The sequence below is a fragment of the Mizuhopecten yessoensis genome, unplaced genomic scaffold (genome assembly GCF_002113885.1).
Source record: "Mizuhopecten yessoensis strain PY_sf001 unplaced genomic scaffold, ASM211388v2 scaffold716303, whole genome shotgun sequence".
In the NCBI taxonomy this organism is placed as follows: domain Eukaryota; kingdom Metazoa; phylum Mollusca; class Bivalvia; order Pectinida; family Pectinidae; genus Mizuhopecten; species Mizuhopecten yessoensis.
Genome location: NW_018480049.1, coordinates 263,967 through 281,882, shown reverse-complemented (window position 1 = coordinate 281,882; position 17,916 = coordinate 263,967). Strand labels below are relative to the sequence as shown.

The window sequence follows — 17,916 nt, the reverse complement described above, 5'->3', positions numbered from 1 at the left end:
CGATTATGAACTTTCCTTTCCTCAGTAGTAACATTCAAGTCTCCATAACGTATGGAATAAACACGTCAGTTCTTTTTTGTAGTTCAAGCCTGTGTCAAGTATCATGATTTACAAGATATGTATAATCCTGTGGACAAATATGCTACTTAAGGTAAATGTATCCAAAATATATCATAGACATTATAAAGTAGTCATCAGATAAAACAATCTGTGTGCCTGCTGTGATTAAAATCTTATACACGTTGTCCTTTAGCATATGACCTTCATACTTTGTCCTATAGAATAGGACTTTCCTACTTTGTCTTATAACATAAGACCTTTCTACTTTGTCCAATAGTACAGGATTTTAATACTTTCTCGTATAGCTTAGGACCTTCTTACTTTGTCCTATACAATGTAGCTTAGGACCTTAGTGCTTTGCAATAAAGCTTAGGACCTTTCTACTTTGTCCTATAGCTTAGGACCTTCATACTTTATCCTATAACTTAGGATCTTCTTACTTTGTCGTATTGTATAGGACCTTCCTCCTTTGTCCTATATCATAATAGGACCTTCATACTTTGTCCTATAGTATAGGACTTTCCTAATTTGTGATGTAGCTTAGGACCTTTATACTTTATCATGTAGCTTAGGACCTTTATACATTGTCCTATATTATAGGACCTTATTACTTTGTCCTTTAGTATAGGACCTTATTACTTTGTACTATAGCTTAGGATCTTCGTACTTTGTCCTATAGTAAAGGACCTTCCTTCTTTGTCTTTTAGCAAAGGATTTTCGTACTTTGTCCTAAAATATAGGACCTTCCTACTTTGCCCTTTAGCTTAAGACCTTCATACTTTATCATATAATATAGGACCTTCCTACTTTGACCTATATCATACTAGGACCTTCATTTGACGGGTGCATGAAGTGCAGGGAACACTTACTCTATCTCACCTCTTTGTGACGCCTATTTTTGTCGATTTCATGTTGATGTCTCCTCATTGTTTTTTTTGTGTCCTTTTAATATTAAAGAGTTCGGGTGGTTTATTCCTCTATTTGAAAATTTCTACCATCTATCAATGCATAAATGCATTGATTGGTTTATTCATTCAATACTTCATTCACTCACTCTGTCACTCTCTACCTCACTCACTCAATTCGTATATATCGTAGATCACAAACCTCTTGTTGATCTTCCGATTTCCGTACACTTAGTGCTGCGAATACAGGAGGTCGAGGTCGGTAAGATCACATTTCCGGAATCCCAACGCTCCAAAAGCTTGGATTTCCTCAGCTAAACCTTCCCTCGGGTCGCCATTACTGGATCTAAACCACAGTGGTATGTTCAGTCGTACGCGATGTGTTCTATAATACAGGTTCCTGGTTCTAACGTGTAACACAGACTGAACGGCGGTGACCTTGACATAGCGAATTCACTCTATCTTAAATAGATAACAGTTGATTTAACTGATAACGTTTAAAACAGAAACAAACAGTCTTAAAAAGCCGGTTTCTCAAACAAGCGGTGCTCGGTGTGAACATGTGGTAGATAAACTCCCTCAGTCGTAACAATTAATGGGGTCACCAAATAACGTCACAAATATGGTAATGCGTGTGCAACACACACAAAGCATGAATAATGAATAGCTTGTTTTACACAGCATGGATAATTAGCAATTTGTAAGTACAACGTAGGTAGGGACAGTCAGTCAACAAAAGCTAAACAATACCACGTGATGATCCCGGATAACACCTGGTAAATATCAGTAACAAAAGTGTCGCATAGTCTGCGGCTTTCCGATGTTGATAGGTTACTCTCAAACCAAACCAATTCTAAGAAAATACAATGTCATTTCTCTTATAACATCAATACACTGCACGTTGTCCGCATCTAACACTTGCCATTGAACTTGAAATAATAATCGAGTTAAGTTTTGAACAGATCGAAGCAGTTCACTGGACAAGAAGTAGTTAACAATAAACTACTGAATAAGTATTTGAAAGCTGAACATATTGTGATTGATAGAGAACAATAAGGGATTAAAATCGAAATAAAGAGATGATCATTTTTTGTTTTAGATTTGTGTCTACATGAACTTAAAACAAACAGTTGTTGTAGGAATAAATTATAGAAAAATCTCAAATACAGATATTTAGGTGTAAATGAATGAATGAAACTAGGATTGATACAGAACGTATAATATATCAACGATAACTCCATGTTAAGATGTCTATAGTAGACGCCATAGACTATATTGATATATTGTATTGATCAGAAACCTTTAATACATAGTAAAAAGTTAACATATAAATAGTATATTAAACTGTGTTCAATCAATGTATACTTCATTCCACCATATACATGGTGATTAATCCAATTTACATGATTTAACTAAACATTTAAACGTAACTGAGACTGTTGAATGAAATGCATTATGACGCGTATATTCCACTTCTGATGATAAACTGATCGAGTGACATACTAGCTATTACACCATTACTCTAATGTAATACACTAACAAAGCAGCTCCCAGTAAAGCTGAAGTTCGTGCTATTTCGTGGGTGGTTTGTGACAACACCTTTGACAATAATTGCATCTATAATGGGGCCGATATCATCTTTGTAATGAATTCTACATGTTTATTGCTGATACCGTGAGCACGCATCCGCCCACATCAGTACAGTGGCTGTGTGATCCGCCGACGTAATATATAGATGTCCAATGACTCTGAGTAGCGGTCATAAATGACTTATGTACAATAGATATCGTAATATCTTGCGGTACATTGACTCTGAAAAGATTGCAAATAACAGATGTGCTCTAGATATCTTAATGACTGGCTGTAAAATGATTCTATTGCGCGGTCACTGGTAACAAAAATACCATATCTACTAAATATCGTACTTTTATATTGACTCCGTAGCGGCCACAGACCACACATATGAAGCAGATATCTTAATAAATAACTTTATATTGACTCTTTAGTAGTCACAGATCACAATTTTTTCCAGTAAATATCGTAATATAGGACTGTGCATCAACTCTTGAATTTGTCGCATATTACATAGAAAACATCTTATTATATATCTGTACATTGACTCCGGGTAGCGCGGGCACTTACCACGAATATATACAAATCATAAGTAGAAGCGTATTACAGATCAGTACATGTATACCTTTTTAAATATTTAATATAGGTTTTACCCATCATTTGTAAAACAAGTACATACTTATACCTATCAAATTTCCTTGTCACATGATAATCTCCTCTATTTTGGCATTAAAAATGAGAATAATTGTTTTTATTGTGCAACGAATTTCCAACAAATTAGAGAACTAATCATAAAATGAAGGAATAATATTATGCTACTGCCGTTTATGCGATACAAAAACCCAATTAAAGATTATTAGACAGGGTAACTAAAATTGGTGGTGCATCATGTAAATATGACATTTAGAACTAAATCAACAGTCTACAATTACTAAAAAAAATCTCATTTGCTTTTATGTTTTTAAAATATCGAAAAAGGATTTACCACAACTAAAAGTAGTCTACGCATAGAACATTTTTTCTCGTACAGTATAAATGATGACCATGCTGTTCTAGTGTAAACGTTTTTTAATGCAGTCTCATTTAGTTAATTTGTGTTGTTTTGTAATGATTTGACAAGCTTAGTAATACGACGTATGTAAAAATTGAAGTCGTCCACAATCTCGAATCACCACAACACTAGTAGACTACTATAAGACCAATAGACCATTTGCCAGGATGGAATGTAATCCTAATATTTCAGGTGCACACTGTAACACTGAAATTATAATATCTTGAACACTTTATTTCACACCTATTATATATGGACATGGAACGGTTCAAACTCTACATGGAGTACTGCACATTGCGTAATCACAGATACTACATGTAGACTTGGAATACGGGTAAAAAACAAGTGTTGTAAATCAAAAATACAAAGTGTACTCCTAAAAACATGTTCCCTGGTGTCAACGACGCACACGTGTAAGGTCGAGACATGAAAAGGAGTTACGCTTTCCAAGGACGTAAGATATATTTACTGCGGGTATTTTATTATTTTTACTCACTGATGACTTAAGCACACCCTTCCTGTCATGCTAACTATCTAGACGTCTAGACGTACCCATAATTCGCTTAAAATATTACTGCAAGTGATAATTTTTAGTGTTGGGAAAGGTATTAACATTTAATGATTAGTAAGATAAAAAGAATCCGTATTTCGGTTATCCAAAAAATCTTTTTGATATAAAACGAGAATTCATCGATCCACATTTAAAAAAAACACCAGGTAGTGCATCAATACACATATATAGAAGACCTAAGGTAAGGTAGCTAAACACACGTAGATTATCTCTTTATATAAACAAGTTTTAAATTGTAGGTTTTACTCGTCGTTGTTCTTATCTATCTGTGTCCACATGTCAATTCAGTAAATTATACCACATCCTCAAATATAGAAACACAAATATTTAAATAAGTTTATAAAAGGGTTTGTCGCTCACGTTTTCTCTTCACGCCTGTGCTGTTACACACACAGGTGTACATGTGTTTACTTGTAGATTATACAAGGACAGGTAGGAGTGCAGCGACAAAATCAGAACGCGGAGGGTTCCTATTCCATTGAAAATAAATGTTAATTTGAATTATTGATACCAGACTTACCTGGTTTGTCACTGCCGCCCGGTAATAATCTCCTAATACGTGCATTACAGTCTGGCAGCTCTGGTGGAAATCAATTACAGTCACGTGACCTGACGAGTTTACACTACAGACATGTGTACATACAATTGTGTTCCGTACACCTTACTATAAATACGCATAATAAATTATTCATTTCATTCGTGTAAAATACTTTATCATTTACATTTCATTACGTTTGGCATCCAACACAGCTGCTGGAAATGACAGTAGCATTTCCCATGAGAGCTTAAGTGTATTTACTAGAAATGAAATCATACGCAGGAAGTGAAAGGGTCGCAGCAACGAAGTGCCATATACATGAAACCGCTATAACAAAATCAATAGTAACTCATCAATGTATCACATGCACTGAACTGGTTCCGAAGAATTTAATTAGTTCAAGTAGTTAACAAGAACTTGACACTCTATTAAAGTGGAATGATAAATACCTTAAGCAAATTCAGAAAAACAAATGGTAATGTTCACAACATGGAACAAGCATCGCCAACACACGAATCGAAAGGCGATAGGAAAAAACAGCAGCAGGAACTTAGGGGAAACAAAAATTGATATTTAATTTGAATAAATTATAAATTATCAATTAGTACAATATTTTATTTCTGGTTCAAGTTTCGTCTTATTTACAGAGTCGATAAAAATCAGCCTCAGGGGTGTTATTGTCGAGCTTTGCTTCGTTCAGTACGATTTTGTTCTCTATCCAACGTCAAGGTTAAATGCAATAGGGGAAGCACGTCAATACAATATCCACGTCAAATACGTTTCGGCTCAACAAACCGATGTGTTTGTTTGCTTGTTTATGTTTAACGGTCCATCGGCAAATGTCATTTAGGGCCATGATGATTTGTTTTCAAACAAACGTGATGAGAGTAGCCTTAGATAAAATCAGATAAAAATGAATATTTTTAAAAGCATTCGCAGAGTATGTGTAAATAATTAAAACATAAAAGGGGTTAGACTAATAAATATGGAATATGCTAAAAAATTTTGAATGGCGGTTTGAATAATAGGTTTAAAATCTATGAATGGTAGTTTGATATTTGTTTGTTTGCTTCTCTGTCAACAAGTCCGTTGCCTTTAATTCGAAGATGGCTCGGAATCCACTGTAAAGTAATTTTACAGTTATTTAAGATAGGAGATATGCGAAGAGTAAGGTTTTGTGCGAGTGTGTTTTTTAGGATCTCGTAGATGTAAACTTTGTAGGACAGAAAGATAGTCTGAACAAATGATTGCCTTTTTTAATACGGTGTTTATCGATAAGGTTAACGGCCAAACCGATGGCGTATGCTTCGGAAGAAAAGATAGAGGCGTCGTCTGGTAGTCGAACTGAAGTTCAGGAGTTAGCAGAACAACCAACGGACAAGATTTGAAAATCCTAACAAATATTTAAAGAATCGAAGTTATATACAAAGGAAATCTTAGCAACTAATCCTTATCATGCAATATCAAAATCAGATCACTGTTCATGACCATTGACTCTTTCGTTTCAGACATTACTTACATCTGTTACTAAATATCGTACAAAGGAAGTCTTATTTTCCAATCAGATTGTAATGTCGATCATAAAATTGTCCATTGTCTTCATTACCGTGCATCTCGGGAAACCCTGTGTTCAAGATGGCCACCAGCCTTCAGGAGTCGACAATTATAATGGAGATCATGATATTTGGAGCAAGCTCTTGAATACTAAGTCACCTGCGACATGGAAACGCCGTTGTTTGATGAGGAAGTAGTAAGTGTAATTTCAAGACGGGAAATTTCACAATTAGGAAAATCGAAATAGTCCCGATTATCGTATATATATACAGCTTAGTGGCAAGCTGAACATCTGCAGTGTACAACAGCGTCATTTTGTATTTTGTATTGTGTCATACCTGTAATGTGACATTTTCTATGGGACTGTAGCATTGACACAGAATGAGGTCCCGGAGGTCTTTGATGCGAGACTCATATTGTGAGATCATCGTTTTTGCAATCGACTGATGCCTTCGTCAAACATAGGACAGTGACTGCATGGCATCATATTATTGTGATAGGTAAGTATAATTAGTTTCAGATGTGTTGGGAATTTTTCATTACTAATTTTTGATTAAAATCGTCGGCATTACTTACTATAAAAATACAAATAATTTGTTATCACAAATACGTTGTGGTTTATTTTCCAGGCCAATAGTGTACATTGTTAGTATTGAAAGGAGATTGACGTCAACATCATTTAAAATATCTAACCTACATATCTGTCATAATAATTGTTCTGGGGTCAACTAAGGGACACGCCCCCAAAATTATGGCAAAGGCAGAAACAGAAGTGCGTGTTAATTAAGGAACTGTATACCTCATTAATACCAGTCGATACGATAGAATAGCGCTATTTGTTTTATTATTAGCGTTTGCTATATGTAACGTAAAGCTGGCGTTACCTTAGTAAGTTGTTGTTAACTACATAGAAATTGTACGAAAATATTACCATTTCCATTGTCAATGTTTGGTTGTCTATCTCAAAACACTGGTCAAGATAGCTCATGTGATGAATTTATTTACAAACATTAATGGCAAAAATCCATTAACTTTAATGCTTTTGTAGTACACTTTAATCAGTTTTATTTGCTTCACGACAATTATAAAAACAAGTGCCATCCTTACATTAACCACTTTTATTGGCAAGGTTGGTAGAGCACGTGGGTCGTTTATGTAGGAGGAAAAAAGAAAAAACCAAGAAAGATTACATGGCCGGGAAACAAAATGCAGCTGTCTTGGTGGGAGGCTATTATCCTGTCACTGCGCCCACCGCCCATCGCCTACCTCAACCGGTGCTTTTTTTCAAAGCACCGACATTAAACATTTACATTCCAAGAAGCACACAAAACACAAATAATAATCATATACAATGTAGCTACTATTTAACTATGGTACCGGTGTATAAACATATATCTTCGATCTACTTCGAGAGGAAGACTACATACACTATACAGTAAAACTATGGATGGTATATAGATGGCAGTGTCAGAGAATATTGTCAGCATAATTTGGACAGAACCTATAGCATTATGCAACACCATTAATACCATCGTATGGGTGAAATAAACTGAAAGACGATTTACATGTTTGCATAGTTGAGTTTATCTAAGTTGTCCTAATGTGGAAAGTATGCTCAACTCAATAATTCAAAAAAGACGATTTATCTCACCTCAATATTTAAAACTTAGTACAGTGTAGCACACGTTACACATTCATCGACACCGAATTAATTTAATAATGAAGATTTTTATTACACAGTTTATAAATAACAGGTGAACTTTTGATTGATCTTTCAAGGTAAACGTAATTAAAATGTCAAACTTGATTGTTGATTACGTGTGTTACATTATAATTTACCTTGTGAACACATTTTTACTTTATCATAGTATCAGTAAATGTCTGTATCGTATGCTTGTACTTTTTAAGTGCATACTTTATGGAGCAACATTATGCAATACCTGTTTTATGGCTATGTGGGTGTTGACTTATATTGCCTTACAAAATAGCTGAACATTGAATATGTAAAACCACGATACCGAAACACTCAATAGACGAGGGCAAACATTTGAAGTAGAATGATTAAATATTCATAGCACATCAATAATCTGTATATACGATATTGTAATTGTATAGGTAAACTCTGTGTATGTACATACTACATTCTCCTCCAGTGCGGCTAGGAGTAACATAAACGATGTCAATATTTACATATGTATAATATAGAAAAAAACAAATAAAATATCTGTTGTACTGCTAAGAACAAATGTATCTTAATCGATATTTTATTAACAAAAGATTCAAAAAATAAAAAATAAAAAATAGTATATAAATCCTATTGACAATGCCATGAAACAACCTTTATAACAATAACATAACGCTACAGCGATTTGGCAAGGGAACTTTTTAAACTTACCTGATTTGTATTTTTCCGCTCTCACAATGGAGGAAAGATAAAAATTCGTTTATTGACGTTTTTGTACCAGGCACAAGACATTTATCTGTCAAAATATCAAATAGTCAAAAGGGATTGAGGAAACTCAATCATGATTATAGCGCGAGAATCTAAGCAAACACCAGAATAATGACCTCTTAATACAATCCTACCGAGAAACGCAGAATGATCAACCTCCCCAACCAAAAAGTTAGAAAGATTAAAATTGAATGATATTTTATTTTACAATATCCTCATTTATCTTATTCTTGGCGAATAATCAATTAATAATCAGCGTTATTTCACATGTCATGTCTGACCATACTCAGCCTGACGACATTTGACAGCGTCTTTAAGGTTCAACCATGCTTGAACAATTATAATGCATCGTTTACCATGCAATGGAAAGGACGAACATTTAACTAATACCAGGTAGTAAAAAGAGCAGCTGATTTAAACATTACAAGGGAGATAACCTGTCCATAGAATTTCGGCAGTGTGTTAACAAAAAATATGTTATATAATGTACTCGCTCAGTGACTTGTTGCGTTTCACTCGTTTGATGTAGCACTATATCACATCCAACTAAACCTAATTATACAGTCTACCCATATGTATTACATCAATCAGTAGGAATAAAAATACATAATATCATTAAATGCTGACATTCTATATCACAAATAATGTCGAAACTTGCGTAATGACCTCACAAGATATCAGCAGAGGAGAGTTCTACTGAAACGTTCGATCGATAGTTTCTTAATACGACAGAGATCTGGTTATATGAGGAATGCAATGCTTCAATGGCATTGTCTCTCTAGAGACTCTTGCTCAGACACTAATCACGTGCCTCATAAAACATGTATCATTCATTTCGACATTTTTGTGCATTAAAAACTTCCACTTAGCTGTTTCCACCAAATCATTTCGAGCGCTATGTAATTTAATGATTAATATATATATATATATCATTTTAAATGTAATAGTGATGACTGTATTAATGATTGGTGTTTGTATCATGTACAGTCTTTTGTTTGGTCTATAATGATGATGTGTGCTTTGTATTGTTGCAAGTATAATAATAATCATCATCATTTACATACTATATATTGAGTATAATTATAGTGATTCATATACTGTCTAATTGTGAATATGAAAACAATAATTAAATGTTTTATAGCGAATCTTGTTTTGGCTGTCCAGTCTAAGTATACAAATAATAATTCGTATAACGCCTAATTTGTGCATGAAATGTCAATGATAGATACTTCACAACCAGTGAGTGTTTATGTGTGACCTTTCGACGACAAGTACGATACGTACCCTAGTATCTTTCTCAGACTAAAGACCTGTAAAGTGTGAATGCATGTACACAAAGGTGTAAAATATGTACGAGTTGATGCAATATAGCATCGACGTCCATTCGGATACGTTATAAAAGTATATAAAATAATAGAATCAAAGCGACAGATTGATTTGGCTACGTGTTTTGTTTAATGCCTGGTCACAGATGTGCGAGAATCTTTCGACCCCCCTTATCTCAGCTCAGAATATATTTGCCACTTGAAGATATTGCTCTCTCTGTCCAATACTTTGGAGCTATCCCTGTCATTTACATGATGACATCCATATGTTTTCATTGTACCAGCGACTTAATTCTGCTCTAGTATTTTGTCGTGTTGTTCTGATACAAATGTGTCACATCTGCTGGGCAACGTGCGTACCACGCCCAACTTCTAATGCAAAGGATTATGAGATCTAAAGTTCAGATATTGGTCCATATGAGTCTTTTTCTATAGAGCAATACCTTTACGGTTCCGTCATATTTTTATACAAGACGGGTGTCTAGAAAGGGCATCGTGCTTCTGATTTCTTCCTCACACGTAAATTCAGTGCTGATTGTTGCATCAATGGTGGTGATATGGTTGGTCAAATCTTTCTGTGACCCTTTCTTGATTATCTCTGATATGTCGTCAGCATACTCTTCACTGGTGATTTGTCGGATTGGGCCGCGGTGGCCAAGTGGTTAAGGTGACTGACATTCCGCTACCAGTACCTCTCTACCACTGGGTCGCGGGTTGGAGTACCTACATGTACGTTGGGTAGTCGCTAGGCTGTATATCAGGGGGGGGGGGGGGGTTGGTTCCAGGAACTCCGGCTTTCCTCCACCACCAAAACCTGCCACGTCCTTAAATGACCGTAGGCGTATAACACAAATCAAACCGAACTGATGAAGGTGACATGGTACTGACCGTACTAGACTGGTTGTGATACATAATCATTCTACAATTCATACTTCTAAACCTGAGGATTTTTTTTTTTTAAATCGATATTCGGTGTTGTTGTGAGTACAATACTAAAACAATATGTTTTGTCTTGTTATATACTATTATAGTACATTTATAATTAATCAGTCTTTCCTATCAGAAACGGCACCAGTATGAAATAACTTTAAGATCGTTCTCGTTTAATTTGTGTTATTGTCATATTTGGACTTCTTTTGATGTTCGTAATTTCAAGTTCATAGACAACGTATTAATAATTTTCCCGGCCTTTGGTTTCCGTATCTCAACCGAAGTACAGATACACTGCTTGCTGTTCTGTGGTGTCATGATGTAAACAATGTAACAATGGCAATGCAATCTGACGGGAAACAAAGCTATATTTTTGTCAAAGCAATGTTATTATAGGACCGGGAGAAACATAAATTTTCCCCACTAGGGGGGTGAAATATTATATCAATCTTATCACACATTGTCCTCACAAGCAAAGGCTCCAGGCAACGTTGTATAAAATCATTAAGGCTGCTGTATAACGGCCCTGATGGAAAGACATTTATAATAAATTTTAATGTTGCTTTTGTCAAATACATTTATATTACTTAAGATATTATGGCCACCTGTTTCCATTTATTGATGTTTATAAAGATTATGTTTAGAATATAATTACACATAGCAAAATAATGGTAAACACTTCAAGCTCATATAAATTCATCATTTTGTTGCAACTGTCTTCGAATCGGCATCTATTTATTCCTAGAAGTGTTGATGCATTGTCATAAATCAGGTAAAATGTCGCTCTGAATTGATTTTGTTACATGTTAACGTAAGGTAAGTCGTGTTTTCAATATCACATGTTAAGTACCGCGTTTGCGCAGAAAGTAAAGTGGAAGCGCCGTCGCGATAAATGTGTAAACCGACAGAAACAGTGAGCAGGGAGACTGTCCTATTTATTGGTCAGCGCTTGAGCTAGCTCCTGTACGTCAGCTATCTGATTTAGACCTATCCTAATACGTCACTAAAGCCAAAGGTGCTCTATCGGGGACATATAGGATGATTTAGATGGCCAATCTAATCACTAAAATATTGTTTTGCTGTAGGAAAGCTTTGCCATCGTGACTTGTATGCACTGGCGCATTCTGTTACTGAAATATAATGCCAGCACCATGATGCTGTACATTTCGCCTAGATAACACACCCAATTCAATTTCTCAGACACTATAACAAGCCTGATACCGTTACACCCCAAATGCCACCCCTGACCATCATACTTCGTCCCGCAAAACGGTTCCATTCAGCGACGCAAAGCGTTCATCTCGAATTTTCCAGACTATAGGCCTCCCATCACCATTGGACAAGCAGAACATAATTATGCTTCGTCGTTGGGAAGGAACAATGTTCCATTAGCGTACCACCCAAGGCGGCCGTGTTCGGACCCAATTAAAACGGTTGTAATGGTGCAACACATTGGTTATTTGGGCAGAAACTCGACGACCAAACAAGTTCCTCACTTTTATCACGATTGCGTAGATCTGACAAGCTGTATCAGACGGTCTTCCCGGGCGGTAGTTGCACGGGTTCTTACTCTTTACGGACGACCGGATGTCAACCATTTTGATTCCGACGATTCAACAAAGTTGTATAAAGTAAATTGCCTTGCAACTTGAAATGGCAACAGGTATTGGCCTTTCTCCTTTTGCCGAGTATAAATATAGGTGAACGATTGTTGCTTGTGAAATATGTCACTGTCTTGATGGTTAGTATAGGGTTGAACGTCCTATCAACAGCTAAGGCAATTAAAGCGCGCCACTGTCTTGAACATGGGTACCACTAGTAATAAGACATAAACAAATGTCTTAATATTAAACAGCGCGGACATTAGCTTCGTTTGGAGTTAAATGGTTGCTGATTTGTGAGGGTTATGTAGATGACCGGGTGGCCATTGACTTAAGTATCTGTGACTTAACGACAAAGAAACACGATGTCGCCTTCTCTATAGTCGGTTACCTTTGAAATCGACACAACAGTAAACAGAGTCCTATTCACAAGATGTTCGTTTATCACGATGTTTAGAATCCCAATTAGATCGGCTAAAGTAGTGAGTGTGTTACATGGTGTTTATGTTAACTACGAATAGTTATCTGGTTTCAACTCCCGTGTAGCGATTCTATCAAACTGTTAAAGATTTCTGGATAAAGTAAACTGTCCTATTTCGCCATCCTTTGGGAAGGAGATGTTTTGATTCTTTTTAGATATCGTGTTTTTTTATATTTAAAGTGAATGACTTTAAGGACATCTCAGATTCATCTATATAAGCCGCTAAGATGTACTTCGATCTTAATTTAGTATGCTATATAGCGACGGATTACTTATAAGCTGTATTATAAACGTAACATTTATACTGTGCCTATCCAGAAATTTCCTTGCCTTGATATAAACATCCCTACACTCTTACCACTTATACTTTAATGCAAGTTCCCGTCGTGCTTACTTCTTGCATCACGATATACAGGATAGATGTCGAATGCTGACGGTCTCATTTACATCACAGCAGAGTGATGCATGTTGATGAAGACTTTGTTCAGACTTTATGGTCATCATAAAGATCTTATTGGGAGACAAGCTCTTTTTCGCTATTTCCTTATCGGATATGGAGGTCGATGTGTTTATTATGGTCGTAAGTGTGCTTGTAGTAGTTTCGTTACCACTACCCTGATTCTTACATTGGGAATGTGGTATTGCTCAGATTTGACATAGATTTGCAGCGCGCGCGTCTCGTTATAGTTCTTCAATAGCCTCCATGTTTATTTCCCGTTTGTTTGTATCTTGCAATAGGTCGATTGATATTTCGGGTTCAAATAACGGTCGTATTGACACTTCGGCATGCTAGTAGGGTTCATGGCTCATTACTGTATATCGATAAAAGCGGGCGCTCTGTAACTTTCTTTTATGAGAACGAATCAAACAAGTCGGAGATATTTAGTACACAGCTTATCATATTTGGTACTTCTTTTATGGAGTGCGAAAATAACATAGGATTTACAAGGGAAAGGTGATCATTTCACCGAGTGTCTGGGAAATATCATTGTCACTCCATCATCCTACACATTCTGTATCACGCTTGGTACACACCAATAATTGACACTCGGTCGATGTGGCCCAGTCAAATATTTAGATATTCATAGGAAATTAGATAAGCATGACAACGATATGTTCTGTGAAAATAACAGAAAAGGAGAGTCACATTTGACCACGGCGTACGCTTACGTCGTCATCCGTTGTGTTTTGTTTAATGGCTATTACTTGTGATAACAGAAAATAATCCAATAATGAGATAATGTCAAAAGCTTATTTACAGTTTTAGCAATGTAATATCCAATCTTATATATTCCGTGAACAACGACAACGTTGTATACAAGCTTCAAGCTTCCAATGACTGATGTGAGCATTATTTTAAAATATGATTTTTTTCCGGATTTTTTTTTAAATGCACAAATATGAAAAAATGCTAGATTGTCATCATCATCATCGGCATCGTCGTTGTATTAGTTATATGTAAGCCAATAAATAAATCACATGTAGATGTTTTCACTCATCCACATGTTAGGCAATATCTGTGAAAATATATGGTCCATCATCAAAATTGTTAAAACAGACATAGGATTGGCTACTAAACACAACACATTATCAATGAAAGGTATTACTAGCTACCTATCGCTAAAGCATTAAATGTACCTTTATAAAAGTAGATCATTGATATATAATAAATAGTCAATCAGTTCATAAAGTAAGTTAAATGTAATAACAAAGTAATCAGATTGAAAACTCAAACCCTTATTTTTGTTTACAAGTCAGCTAAAGTAACGTTAAATTGAATTATGTATTGCCTTGTGATAGCTGATCTCTGGTATATAGTTCTTCAAATATATAGGTAGTAATCATATATAAATTAAAAACGTTTTAAACGTTATCAGTAGATAATTCTGGAAACGTTACCTTAGTATTTATGTTTTGAATGGATTGATCTGGCTAACAGATATTATTGATTTATTATTATCCCTGCAAATTGGTATGTAAGCTGTCTTGTTCCTTTTGTGATAGAGAATAATTTTCAGGCATTAAATAATATCCATGTCCTCAGATATACCAGCTGGATAGACGCAGATGTGATAAAGCAGGCTTCAGAGGCATGCTTATGATCAAAGTTATACTCAGTTACTCAATATACGGTTTAGTAGGACTTTTTGGCGTTAGGTGGTGGCGGTTGCCTCGAAGAAGATGGTAGTGGTATTTGTATACGAATATGTCACTTTACAAGTATCACCAATCTAATTATAAGTAACTCCCGAGATAGAATAATTCATAGTTGATTTCAAACATTGTAGAGAACATATACAAAATATCACAACGTCTCTATTTTTTGCTTCTTGTTGCTTTGTTAACATTCTAAATATATATCAAGCGATCAAAGGACCGGAATCTGGTTTGGGTAACCCTCTGAACAGGGATCTGATATGGAAAGATCTGTATAGGGAGCTGGTTTGATAGGGATCTGGTAATGTAAACATATGGATTGGGAGTGGCTACTGTATACCAGGAAGTATTCGCCTCTGTTTAGCTTTCGCCTTTTTCGCCTTTCGTAATACACAACATGGTTAACATAATCATCACATTGGAAGGGAAAAGATAAAACAAGGCAAACAATTACCGCTGAAGGGCATAAGTTTGACTGGGTTCATCTTCTGAACAGGGATATTGTATGGTTAACCCTGTTGTCAAGCGCAGTGTTGTTAACCCTATTTTCAGGGATGAGTTACTTGCTCTTGTACCAGGGCTCCACTAGTTTTTCTTGATTTCAGATGTTGTGTCTGTGGGTGACGCATCGGAAATGTACTTCACTATCGAGTATCTTCAAAGTGGTATTTATCCTACTGACACACCATAGAAACGTGTCGTCACTATGGTCAAGCATAGTATTGGGAGTCTTATCAATATTACCCAGTGACCGTGACTGTTCTTTCTTAGTGGGTGCTTGTAAAGGTTCATAGATGTAGGGTTCATCACCTTAATTGGCCACTCTCAGGTAAACAAGTTTCTGATCGTGTAAACAACAAGTGCAATACCGAGCGGGACATTATACCATGAGTTGCGTTAGGATAATGAGGTCTAGAGGGAAAGGGTGGCGTGTCCACAAGCCGTTCATAATGTAAATATAATACGGTATAATTACACTTTTTCGCGCAAGGCACTTCTGAAATGTAACGTTTTAAAGTATTTCATTCGTTGGCAATTTGCATTACGTTCTTAATAATAATTAAATCTTAATCATGCTATCATTAAAGAATGGCAAAAGACATTGCAACCGGATAACGCTGATATATTTTCAATCTCGAAAACACATTTTCACTTCAGTGAAATCTTCTTGTAATCAGCGTTAACTATTTTAGAAGTGAAACCAATTTCGCGTCGTTTTGATAACGAGGCGGTCGATAGAAAGATCTCACACTGATTAAATATAATGTTCTGTGAAATAAACAAACAGCAACATCAAAAAATTGTAAAGCGTCATTACAAACAACAACAGATTATCAGTCAGAGAAATGGACGGGAAAGCACGAAGAACCACATCGACTTGTCGCCATGGTTGTACACTATGTATGTGAATGTGAAGATGACCTCACCAGCGTCCCAGCAATCGGGGCACACTTGACCACCTCTATCAAAACTCATCAGTACGGTATCAATACATTCCGAAAATTACTCACGTTTCCTCTCGCAATTATCATCAGAACGGTCATTACTTAGTGGTCATTACTTGTCAATGGTCATTCGCTTAACGCTGTCCACCATATGGTGGTGGATATTTTTGGAGAAGTATGACATTTAGCGGAATGTCATGTGACAGGGCGAGGCGTTAGTTTGTCCACTGGAAATGTGTTATATGACACAGTAGAGCTAGCGTTCCTATAGTTACACGAATGAAAAACGATTTAGAATCACGTTTGGGAATAATAAGGGAAAGGTTTAACATAGGAACAATTTCAGTTCCTAAATATTCCACTGATTGAAAAGATTAAACAAACTATTTGCAGTTTTGATTCCCGAATATGACTCATCATTTTGGCCATAGAAAGTCATGTTAGAGGATGGCAAACGAGTGTTTCGTTTATCGAATAGCGATATCGAGATTGATCAATGATGTTAGAAAACCCAAAGTAATAAACACCACAGAGGACAGTTGCAAATGGTTCCTATTACGACTCGTTAATATATCTCGTTGGAAACGTGTGATTGTAGTCTGTATTTTCCATTTCTCAATCAAAACCCATTAGCCATGAGTATAAAGACCCCCGAAATATTAACGTAGAAGCATTTTGAAACAAATGTCACGAAAACATAGCATTTCGTAAGTTCCGCAATTGCACGCTTCTTGGCGTCAAGGCCTGCTCCTGGCGACATTGGCGCATTGATGAGAATACAGTATGCAAATCGAGTGACGGAAGCATTTAACGGATGTATCGTCTATCAATTGACCAGAGATCGTTATAAGGAGACATCGTATCAGTTTTGCCAGGGTTTTTTTCATGATAATACATTTAAGATGAACGTAATACACGCACACAAGGGATTGCCCCTTTAAACATTCGGTAATATACACAGTATGCTAGAAATGAATTGCACTGCTTCAAATAACATCTTTGTCATTCTAAGACTCATAGGTAATGCTAGGGACCCACTAATTGGAAATCAAAATTGGTTTAGACTACTATTGAAACAGAAGGGGTGCTGCGCAAAAAAAAGCCACTTAATTTTCGGATTTTTTTTTTTTTGATTTGGAGAAATACTGATATTATTGAGTGTGTATATTCTGAACCGTTCCACTACTCAAAAGACATTATCGTGGCTATCAACCTAGCTTCAAATTATGAAATACAAAATATGGTAAGAAAACAGACTGCTATTCTTAATCTTC

The 17,916-nt window shown here is 35.9% G+C and overlaps 1 protein-coding gene across 6 annotated transcripts in view; it reads right to left on the bottom strand.

The window, feature by feature from the left end:
* The window catches only part of LOC110442837 (prostaglandin E2 receptor EP4 subtype-like), a 102,344-nt gene that overhangs the window by 74,764 nt on the left and 9,664 nt on the right, over positions 1-17,916 (bottom strand). Inside the window, exons 1-2 of one of the 6 annotated variants that reach the window (XM_021486657.1) lie at positions 4,680-4,729; positions 1,168-1,311 (exon numbers count right to left, since the gene is read on the bottom strand). The exons of 1 other annotated variant lie outside the window; for it this stretch is intronic. The gene's annotated coding sequence lies outside the window, so the exon portion shown is untranslated. Of the gene's footprint in view, positions 1-1,167; positions 1,555-4,679; positions 4,756-17,916 lie in introns of those variants that run through there. 4 more of the 6 variants (XM_021486658.1, XM_021486664.1, XM_021486665.1 and 1 more) reach the window with 4 other exon arrangements.